At 40.7% G+C, this 11,553-nt stretch overlaps 1 protein-coding gene across 3 annotated transcripts in view; it reads left to right on the forward strand.

The window, feature by feature from the left end:
* The window catches only part of GLI3 (GLI family zinc finger 3), a 376,435-nt gene that overhangs the window by 51,036 nt on the left and 313,846 nt on the right, over positions 1-11,553 (forward strand). The gene's annotated exons all lie outside the window — the stretch shown is intronic.

The raw sequence follows: 11,553 nt of genomic DNA on the forward strand, positions 1-11,553 counted from the left end.
CAAAATGAGGATATAGTGGGAAGCTTCCCCACTGCTGCAGTGCGGCTAGTTCTTCCCTGCCTCTTGAAGCATCCTGTGCCTTATTAAAATGTGGCCCTGAGAGTTGCAGATCCCTCAGGGACATATTTTCAGAAGGCACAGAGCACTTCTGAACACAAGGAAGATCAGCGGAAATTGTTGCCCCCCACTGCAGCCTCACTTTGTAAGAATGTCAGCCACTGTGTAGGTAGAACTAGTATGGCCTAATCACAATTGTGCTTTGTGCGTGAACCTGAAACTCATTAGCATGGTTACTGAAACTCATGAGCATGGAAACTCATAATCATGGTTAGCATGATGTCTGAACTGGACCATGGTTAGTCACTGTTTGATTGTGTAGCTTGTAGTATTGGTAGTAATCCTATTATAAAAATAGGCTGGCATGAGCTTAATCAATCAGTGCATTAATTAATTAAATTTGCAAATGTATGAAACAATAGTTGTGAAACTGAAAGCATACCTTCTTTGTGTTTAAATTATGCATGCATGTATTGTTATAAGCATCATCTTAGAGGCATTCCCTCCTGTGTAAGGTAGAAAGTTATGTATGAGTTAGAAGGGGAAATGCCTCTTCTGAGTTGGTTCTTGCAATCTGGGCTTTTAAAGTACTGTAATAAAGTATTTAAAAAACAAAAAACAATTTTGCTGCTCAATTAATCAGGGCAGTTTTTTAGTTGATCACAAATTACTTTAATCAGCTGATCTGTCCAATTAATCAATTAAACATTGCAGCCCTACATAAATACTTTGTTAGTGTCTACTGAATTGTACTCATAAGGGAGGACAATGCAAAAGTGTTGTTTACAGTTGACACAGAAATAAAAATAGGTTTCTTATTAATTGGCTTGGCAATCAATAAGATGGTTTTTGATGGTGTAACAGCAATCCCGGCAGTGTAATGGTGGAATTCCACTTAGTGCACTACAGGTCTTAAGATCTGGACAGTAACAGGTTTACCTAATAACTTTAACTCCAAGACTTTCATCATTTAATGTTACATGCTGCATGAGCTTAAGCAAATTTATTTAGAAGTCCTGTTAAATAGGGTTTACTCCTAAGTCAGTGTGTATAGGGTTATGTTAGGAATGTTAATATTACTTGATTGGACTTCCCAGTGCAATTGTGTATGTGCCCTCTAGTCTCAGGGTAGTTCTGTCCCCGACAATATGTGCTAGGCCATTTCCCTCTTTCTCTTTTTACTGTTGTGCAGTTCACACCAGGTGGTGACAAGTCTTGTGATTGCAGTAGAGGCAATTGAAAAAATAAAGAGAGATTTTTTCCTTCCTCTCCCTTTTAATGCTGGCCCATGAACATACCATAACAATTGGATTAGACGCACCTACAGTTGGAATTGATTGCATCTTGAATGGGAAATTATAACATCTGAAAAATTCTTTTTTTAAATGGAAGGAAAAGTTGGATGGAAACCAGAGAAGAACTATAAATCACTATTAAAGTTGCTTCCTATGGTTTACCATTGGCTGTCAAAGAAAATTGCCTTGGGCTTGTTTATAGCTAATTCTCTCTATAGAAAACTTCAATTTGTGGACTGGCCTCTGAATGGGATTGATAACTCTGTTTATAGATGGGAATGAATATCTAAAGATAACAGATAATGCAAATGACCCTCTTTTGATAAACCACAGAAGCAATTATGAATACAACTTGGCTGATGGATTTTAGAGAGCTTTTTAGTATATTTTAGATTCCCCTCATATGTTTTTAGTAGTGTTTTTAGAAAAGACACATTGAACTCCATAAAAGAATAAAAATGATGGTACAGCGTATTTAATTAGCTTTCCTATTGCTTATTAACACAGTCCAAATTTATTTCAACTTCTTCTGGAGGAAATGTTAAAATGTAGTTCAGTAAAAAGCATGTTAATCAAAGTACATCACTGAACTAATTTAATTCTATATTGATAATACAGTGATTAAATGCTAAAAACCAAAATTTTATTTATTACATTGCTATACCACCTCATACCAATGTCTCTTAGCAGTTTACAAAATGCTTTAGAATTTTTTCCTTTAAATTCTAACTTAGGGCTGATTCACACATTGGATGTGCACCTAAAATATGAAGGGTGAATGAAACATATATATACTTGCAAATTCTTATATTGGAAAAGTGTGTTCAATAGGTAACCATAATTGACTGCAGCTTCCTATTGAGTGTGTACTCCATAGCAAACTCAAGTTTACCTCTTCATAATAACCCGATTCAGACATTATGCTGTACCAGTGTACAGATATCTGTACACTCATACACATGTTTTTGTGAATGACTGTACCTGTGTTTATTTTAAAAGTGAACCTGGACTCAGGCCTGGTACATATAGGAATTGTACTTCTGTACTTGCATTCAACATAACATGTGAATGACTGTACCTATGTACAGATCTGTACACTTGTCGTATGAGTGCTGACATAACCTGTGAATGGGCCTATTGTGTTAAGTGGCCCTTCCCTTTGAAACGTTCAGTGTAGACTGTGATCCAGAGGTACTCTTGATGCTGTCCTGTGACTTGTGGTCAATGCTGTCTATCCTGGCAATATTCACCACATGTTTAGATGATTGGGGAGGGAAACTTGTGCAGACCTGTAGCCAGATGTTTTGTAGTGAAGGGCACTGTGCTCTATGCATGTGGGTAACTGTTAAATCAACATGAACCTAAGTCCAACTAGCTTAATATGTTTGACTTTAAATGTTAACATCATATGACATTAATGCAATTTCTTTTAAAAAGCACTGTTTGCCAGTCATCCTAGTTCCTTTTCACTTTGAGAATACTGGAAGTTGAGAACAAGCTTGCTTTTTACTGTGCAAGTGGGGGAATTATTGCCTGCATGTTTTTGCTTATATCTCTAAGTTAAAGGGATAGAGGCTTTAAATTTCATACCTGAAAATTCAGGGAAAGATCTGGAATATTCCTGAGGTCTTGAGGCCCAAGTCTCTGTTTGACCTAGGTATATGATTCTGGACATATAGAGTGAGTGAGGCTGTGTTTGTAGGTAAATACTGTGTATACATCCCAGATGCTGAATATGCTACTCTCTCCACATAACCCTTTTGCTTAGGCAATAGGGCTGGCCTGCAAACAGATGTATGTTTATTTTCACAGATTGCTCCCACTGGATCAGAATGCTTTTTTGTGATGATAAATTTAAAATCAATTTATGTAAAACAGCAGGGGATGATCAAAAAGTGGCTGCTCCATGTGCCCACCTGCAAATGGGAAGTTTGAGCTCTTCAGACTGAAATTAAATCTTGTTCTAGAACAGATCTTGAAGCATAACTAGTAGGCAATAGAGTAGGAATTCCAAGAAAGGGAAACAATATCATGTGGTGGTTGTGCTTCTTCATTTTAGGAATTTGAGCCCAACGTTCTCAGATTGCGTCTAAGCAAGGGAGATGAGTTTAGACATTTTTCAATTATCATTAGCTTTTCATTAACATAAAAAGGGAAATAAAAATGACCAAATTAAAGTTCAGATATGAATATTTGCCAGTTTGTGGCATCTTACTAATGTCAGGAGTCACCTTAAGTGGCGCAGTACGGAAATGCTTGACCAACAAGCAGAAAGTTGGCAGTTCAGATCCCTGCTGCTACTATGTCGGGCAGCAGCGATATAGGAAGATGCTGAAAGGCACCATCTCATACTGCGCGGGAGGCGGCAATGGTGAACCCCTCCTGTATTCTTCCAAAGAAAACCACAGGGCTCTGTGGGCTCCAGGAGTCAAAATCGACTTGATGGGACACTTTATTTACTGTGTAAATGAATTGCTTTGCTGTTGCATCTTGTTTATAAGCAGCATATGATCTCTATTGAAACAATATGTCTTACGTTTGGAATTTGTGATCCCCTTTTGGAATGATAATAAACAAGGATCCAAAAATATGGTTTCCCATTCCCCAGGAAACAAAGCAGGATTCAGCTGAAAAGCAGAAAAAGACTTCTTCCTCTGATTTATACCTTGATATTTAGATTTTCCTGCAGAAAACTTGATTGCACCTCTCCCTTGTTCGGGGTGTGCATGGAACCAGTTTGGCTGGTTAAGTTTGTATTTGGACCAGATTTGAACCGACCCAGCCTGGTTTAGGTCAGGCTGAACTGGATCCAGTCATCAAACCAGGCTGAACCTATTCACGGACAAGTTTGGGATATACTTGTAAAGGGGAATCTGGTGAGGATTCCCCTTTACAAGTAAAGTGACATTCCCTATCCTAAGGCTGCTGGGGGAAGGAAAGGTACTTTGTATCTTATATGAGTTGGTGGAGACATTGGCAACGGCTCTTCTAAGCTCCCTGCCAGCCTCCTGAAGGAGGCCAGTGGGTGGCTTGGAGGAAACCCTGCCGCTGCCTCCTGCCATTGCCGATGTCTCTGCTGCTTCTTCCTCTGCCTCGGCTAAGGTACAAAGACCCTTTCTCTCACACCCTCTGTCGCCTTAGGATAGGGAATTATTATTATTATTAATAATTCAATTTCTATACTGCCTTTCCAAAAATGGCTCAGGGCGGTTGACACAGATAAATAATAAATAAATAAGATGGATCCCTGTCCCCAAAGGGCTCACAATCTAAAAAGAAACATTAGACACCAGCAACAGTCACTGGAGGTACTGTGCTGTGGGTGGATAGGGCCAGTTACTCTCCCCCTGCTAAATAAAGAGAATCACCACGTTAAAAGGTGCCTCTTTGCCAAGTTAGCAGGGAAATGCCCCTTTACTTGTAAAGGGGAGTATATCCCTGAACTGGTTCTTTTAGAACTGGGGCTGGTCTGGTTTGAACTTGGACTGGCCGAACCAGGCCAGTTCAATTTGAACTGCAGTTCAAATTGCGCCGCCTCACACATCCCCAGGGGCGTAACTACCATTAGGCAAGGGGATTCAGTCATCTTGGGGCTCCACTGCCTCAAGGGCCCCCCAGAGGCACATCACATGACTCCCCACCTGCCCATGTTGTACCCCCTATAAATTATGTTGAGTCTCTTGGAGATTGGCAGGAGCAGAGAGTAAAAACACTAGATTCAATGTGAACTAGATATTCACCGTATTCATAATGGGGATGTGAGTGTGAGTGCACGATCTATTGTGAAGTGTGTTTGTGTGTGTATATCAGTGAGGGGCCCATTTTAAAATCTTGTCTCTGGGCCCCCTCCAACCTTGCTACACCCCTGCACATCCCCATCCCTTGTTTGAAGAATATAATCCAGTGCTCTAGAAAGAAGAGAAATGGAGGTCGAGGGAAAGGATGGCAGCACAGAGAACTGTGTAACATGAGACTGAAATCAAAGCACTAATGTTTGTTTTATTTTTTGTTTAGTTTGTATACCACATTTCATAAAACTTATCCCAAGGCATTTTTCAAAAGTTAATACAATAAAATTCCATAAAATCACATTAAAATATTGGAATAATTAAGACCATAGAAACACAAACACCAAAAATCAACAGCCTCTACATCTGGACTAAATCTGGTGCAAATCGAGGTCCACAAGTTAAATCCTGCATCTCAAATGTTCATGTGTCTGCCATGTTCATGTGTCTGCCTACCCCTGCTAACTTGGCAAAGAGGCACCTTTTAGCTTGGTGATTCTCTTTATTCGGGGGCGGGGGTGGAAAGTAACTGGCCCTGTCCACCCCCAGCAAAGTACCTCCAGTGACTGTTGCTGATGTCTATCTTATTTGTTTTTTAAGATTGTGAGCCCTCGGGGACAGGGTTCCATCTTATTTGTTTGTTATTTCTCCATGTAAACCGCCCTGAGCCAGTTTTGGAAGGGCGGTATAGAAATCGGATGAATGAATGAATGAATGAATCTTGGATCGGGGTGGATGTCATCATTACAAACTGCACCACTGAGGTGTCTCTGTGTGTCACTCACTATAGCTGTTCCAAATTTGGTTCAAATTGGTTAGATAGTCCTCAAGTTAGTGCACTTGTGCTTCAAAAGTTTGTCTCCGCCATTTTGGATTGGGTTGGGTGACATCATCACATACTATGCCATTGAGGTGTTCCTGTGTGTCACTCACTGCAACTACCTAATTTGGTTCAGATGGATTAGACAGTCCACAAATTAGCCTGCTTGTGCCTCCGATGTTTGTGTGGCCGCCATTTTGAACCGAAGTGGATGACATCATCACACATCACACACCACACCATTAGGGCATCCCTACGTGTCCCTTCAGCTGTAGCAAATTTGGTTCAAATCGGTTAGGCGGTTCACAAGTTAGTGCACTTGCACCTCAAAAGTTTGAGTCCCCATCTTGTGTTGTTGGATGACATCATCACAAACTACGGCATTGAGATGCTGCTACAACTGTACCCGATTTGGCTCATAATGGTCCAGGCTTTGCAAAGTTGTTGGGGCACACACACACACGGACACACACACAATGCTGGCTGATCTCATAAGCCTACTGGAAAGTAGGCTAAAACTAGTGCTATTTTAACCTTTTTAAAGTGCTAAGTGGTTTGGGACTAGGATAAAATAAAGGACTGACTTCTCCCCTATGAACCTGCCTGTATGTTAAGATCTCCTGGGAAGGCCCTTCCCCATCTTGCATCGATATTGAGGCTCATCTGTTTGGGATTTAGGAGAGGGCCCCTTCTGCAGTTGCACCCAGATTTGGCTCTCTCTGTCTGGAGAAGCTTATCTTGTCCCCTTCTTGCTTATTTTCTACTGCTATGTGAAAGTTTTTCTTCTGATCGGCATTTAACCTGAAAGGAGTTGACTTCTTATCCCTTTCTTTCAATTACTAATATTAACACCTGGTCTTTTTTGTATTAATATTTTATTATGTTTGTGTCTTTGTGTGCTGACTTGAGCATTTATTTCCATACTGGAAAGGCAGGGTATAAATATTTGCAATAAATGAATATGAAGAGTCTATTCTTCTGCCACTGCTGGGTAAACAGAGCTGTACCTTCTGCTTGTTGCGCCTTAGCTACTCATGCCAATTCTAGCAATAGACAGCAGGGATCCAGGGTTGGGGGAAAAACCCATCCTGGATCTGGAACCATGTGGGGCCAGACCAGTGTTCCCTCTAACAGGGATTCCCAGATGTGGTGGACTGCAACTCCCAGAATCCCCAGCTGCAATGGCTTTTGCTTGGGGATTATGGGAGTTGTAGTCCAACACATCTGGGAATCCCTGTTAGGAACACTGGGCCAAGCACGGCTCTTTTTGGCTGTGATATATACATTAGTACATTAGTACTGCTGCTACTTAATTCTTAGTAGGGAAATGTTTAGCAAAATTTGGGTATTCCAGTTGTGGATTCTGTGATGATCCCAGAGGGTCTCCTCCTCCTCCTCCTGGAGAGCTTGGCAGATCCCAGGGTTCGTAGAGCCTGGAAATTTAAGTGTGGCATCTTGGTCACTTGATAAAAGGATGCAAGCAGGAGGTGGCAAATAAGGCAGGGATGGGTTGCTCCCACCTTCTTCTGCTGACTGCTTTCCAACACCTGGTTCAGGTAGGTGATGGATGGATATGAGGCGGAAGAGAGAGCAAGCAAGGCAGGGGTGGGAGCAAACAAGGGGAGTGAGCCTCCCTCCCCCATGGAGCAGAGAGCATTGCTGGGTGAGTGGTATCTGGCCGTCCTCCATGAATCGGAGGGCATTGCTGGTTGACTCCTATGCCAGTGCGTGCACAAAAGTAATGGAGATATCATAGACATACATAAACTAATGGACACACACAAAACTATGGAAGAGGGAGAAAGGGAGAGAAGGCTATTTCTCTTCAGACTAAACATCTGGGACCCTGAAGGGTAAAAATGAATCTGGCTCCTTAATGTTTGGCTCCTAGATCCAAATTTGTTTTTGTCAAGACCCAACTTTCTTCTTTTCCTATATCCTTAAGTGAAGGCCATTACTTCAGGGTACAGGTAGAAAGCTTGCAAGTTTTAAAAGCACTCTGTCAAAAAAAAATCTAGCACGACATGCTATGATTTTTTTATATGAAGAGATTTTTGTCTCTTGGAGAACATTCAAACATGCAACCATAATATCCAGTCTGAAGTTCAGAAAAAACTTTACTGTTAGATTTTACTGATTGCATAAGTTCTCTTTTAGTTGCTGAATGTGACCTGTGGAGAATCCTATTCTTCTGCCTGACCTCATTATCGTAGTTGTAAAGGATTACAATAAAGATATTACCATTGTGTTTCTTTTGGAATTTTCCCCCTAAGGTTTGAATGCTCTCTGTTCAAAGTGCCTCCTTATAGGTATAAAACTAGTGTATCAGGGGAAAGGCAAGTCTAAAACAGCTTACCTACTTTTTAAGGGAAATGCTCCCTGCCCCCCGAGCCGGTTTAAACACTGGTATCTGAGCCAGTTCGGCACCTCACGGCTCGTGCACACCCCTACAACAGACACATCATGTGGTGCAATCCACTTGTCTGTTTCATCCTTTAAACCAGGGATTCTCAACGTGTGGGTCCCCAGATGTAACTGAACTTCAACTCCCATAATTCCCAACCAAAGGCTACTGGAGCTGGGGATTATGGGAGTTGAAGTCCAATAACATCTGGGGACCCACACGTTGAGAAACCCTGCTTTAAATCCTTCTGTGAAGGACATACTGTAATCTTGCTGGACAAGTTTTGAAATTGTTCTTCTGAAATGTGTGATAATTGTTAGAACTTTGTAAAGGGCTACCTAAGGTAGTAACCCTTTAGAAAGGTGAAATTGTGTGCACTCATTGGTATTACTGTCCTCACAAACATCTTTGAGTGGGATGAATAATTTAACTGACCAAAACCCAGGAACTCCAGGTTAACCAAATAGTAGTGGGGTTATATTGTGCAAGGAATGAATGTCAGAAACATGCAACCAACAGATTCATTCTAATCTCAGAATTTCCTAACTTGTTCTTCAGCAAGCCTCTGCATAAAGCATTATTAATCGTGGCGCTTATATGAGAATGATAGGATGCTTTCTTTGGTGACCTCACACAAGCAAACTCCAGATATTAAATTGTCTCTGTTTATCATATTTATATACTGCCTGATATATACATCTCTGGGCGGTGTATTGGTTTGCATATTTTCAAATTTGGGATTACATTGCTGAATACAAATCACTCCAAGCTACAAGGAACTTGGATCAGTTGAAATTGTTCTGGATATTTTTCAAGGTCATATGCAGCAAAACATAATGTTTTTGAATAGCTATATTCTTAAATGTTTGAAAGGTCTTCAGAGGTGTTCTGTGAATAAATGAGAGCAAATTCTGTACCATCTAGTTCTCCTTATGTATGATGTTGAAGAACAATTATTTTACAAAACTCTGACTTTTTGGTATCTCATATCCAACAGGTTGAAGTATATTACTCAATAGATAGTTCTGTATATACTGTCTAAAACCTTGGGGATGCTTTTTGTTGTTAAAGGGTCAGGAACATTGCTGCTTGTCTTGCCCATTTTGGTGTCTGATACTGGACACAATAAACAATAACTACAGGTGAAACTCGGAAAATTAGAATATCGTGCAAAAGTCCATTAATTTCAGTAATGCAAATTAAAAGGTGAAACTGATATATGAGACAGACGCATTACATGCAAAGCGAGATAAGTCAAGCCTTAATTTGTTATAATTGTGATGATCATGGTGTACAGCTCATGAAAACCCCAAATCCACAATCTCAGAAAATCAGAATATTACATGGAACCAATAAGACAAGGATTGAAGAATAGAACAATATCGGACCTCTGAAAAGTATAAGCATGCATATGTATTCAGTACTTGGTTTGGGCCCCTTTTGCAGCAATTACTGCCTCAATGCGGCGTGGCATGGATGCTATCAGCCTGTGGCACTGATGAGGTATTATGGAAGACCAGGATGCTTCATTAGCGGCCTTCAGCAATTCTGCATTGTTTGGTCTTATGTCTCTCATCCTTCTCTTGGCAATGCCCCATAGATTCTCTATGGGGTCAGGTCAGGTGAGTTTGCTGGCCAATCAAGCACAGTACACTGTATACTTTTCAGAGGTCCGATATTGTTCTATTCTTCAATCCTTGTCTTCTTGGTTCCATGTAATATTCTGATTTTCTGAGATTGTGGATTTGGGGTTTTCATGAGCTGTACACCATGATCATCACAATTATAACAAATTAAGGCTTGACTTATCTCGCTTTGCATGTAATGCGTCTGTCTCATATATCAGTTTCACCTTTTAATTTGCATTACTGAAATTAATGGACTTTTGCACGATATTCTAATTTTCCGAGTTTCACCTGTAGATGGTGGCTCTGATCAAAATTAAGTGACTTATCTATTGACAAGCGCTTATTACTATTAATCCACAATCTCCACGTTAATACCTGCCTCAGGGTTCGTTGCAGTGCCAAAGGTCACTTATCAGCTGAAATACCAACCCAAAGGGGCATTATACAAGGCTGTATTTTAGCCCCATTCCTCTTTAATTTTTACATCAATTCCCTGGTATCCCATTTAAATGATCTGGACTTACATCCCCTGAAATTGGCGAATAGACATCTTACGATTTTGCTCTATGCCGATGACATAGTCCTATTGTCTCAGACCCCAGTAGGGTTGAAGCGTGTGTTAGCCTCACTAAGCACCTTCTGTCTAGGGGAGGCTTTAGAAGTTAATTACTCAAAAACGAAGGTGATGGTGTTTGCTATACGTCCTGGGACCTATGTATGGCGGATGAACGGACAAAAAATTGACCAAGTGAGAATCTTCAAATACCTCGGTGTTGTTTTTCACTCCAATAGAGGCTGTAAAGCTCACTTCAATTTTGTATCCCAAAACGCTCAACAATTGGCTAATGCTATTAAGTCCTTCCATTTTTCTAGGGCTGCTTCCCGCGGCCATTAAACTTTTCACAGCCAAAGTATATCCCCAGCTTTTGTACGGCACACAACTAGGCCCCTATGACAATTTTACTCCGTTAGAAGTGGTACAAACAAAATTTCAGAGCTATCTTTCAAGTCCCTTGTTGTGTTTCAATCACTGCCATTAGAAGCGAGGCTGGGGTCACCAGGTTAGAAATGAGACACTGGTTGAGCATTGTCATGTTCTGGCTGAAGCTGATTTTCTTTCCTGTTGGTTTGGCCCCATTAATATTAGTAGATAGTTACATATCAAAATGGAACATGGCTTTAAAGTCTAAGTCACAATTATATGGCCTTTCTCAGGAAGAACTCATTAGGCTGGGGTTTGATCAAGCCGTTCGGTCCATCAAATAGCTGCTTTAGACATAGAATTGCAGGAAGAAACTGCAAAGTTGCGAAGAGGGCTATATATAGGTAGTCAGCACTTAAAGAGTAGACCTGTTGAATACTTAAATATTATTTATTTATATCCAGGTTCAGGAGAGCATTGACTCTCGCCCGTCTTAATGCACTGCCCACTGTGCTTTTAGAAGGAAAGTATAAGAAGTCACCATATGCAGCTCGCTTCTGCCCATGTGGCTCGGGGGACATAATGTCCACTGCCCACGTAATTCTCTATTGCGTGTTTTACAGGGATAGCCATTCAAAG

The sequence above is a fragment of the Hemicordylus capensis genome, chromosome 6 (assembly GCF_027244095.1).
Source record: "Hemicordylus capensis ecotype Gifberg chromosome 6, rHemCap1.1.pri, whole genome shotgun sequence".
Classification (NCBI taxonomy): domain Eukaryota; kingdom Metazoa; phylum Chordata; class Lepidosauria; order Squamata; family Cordylidae; genus Hemicordylus; species Hemicordylus capensis.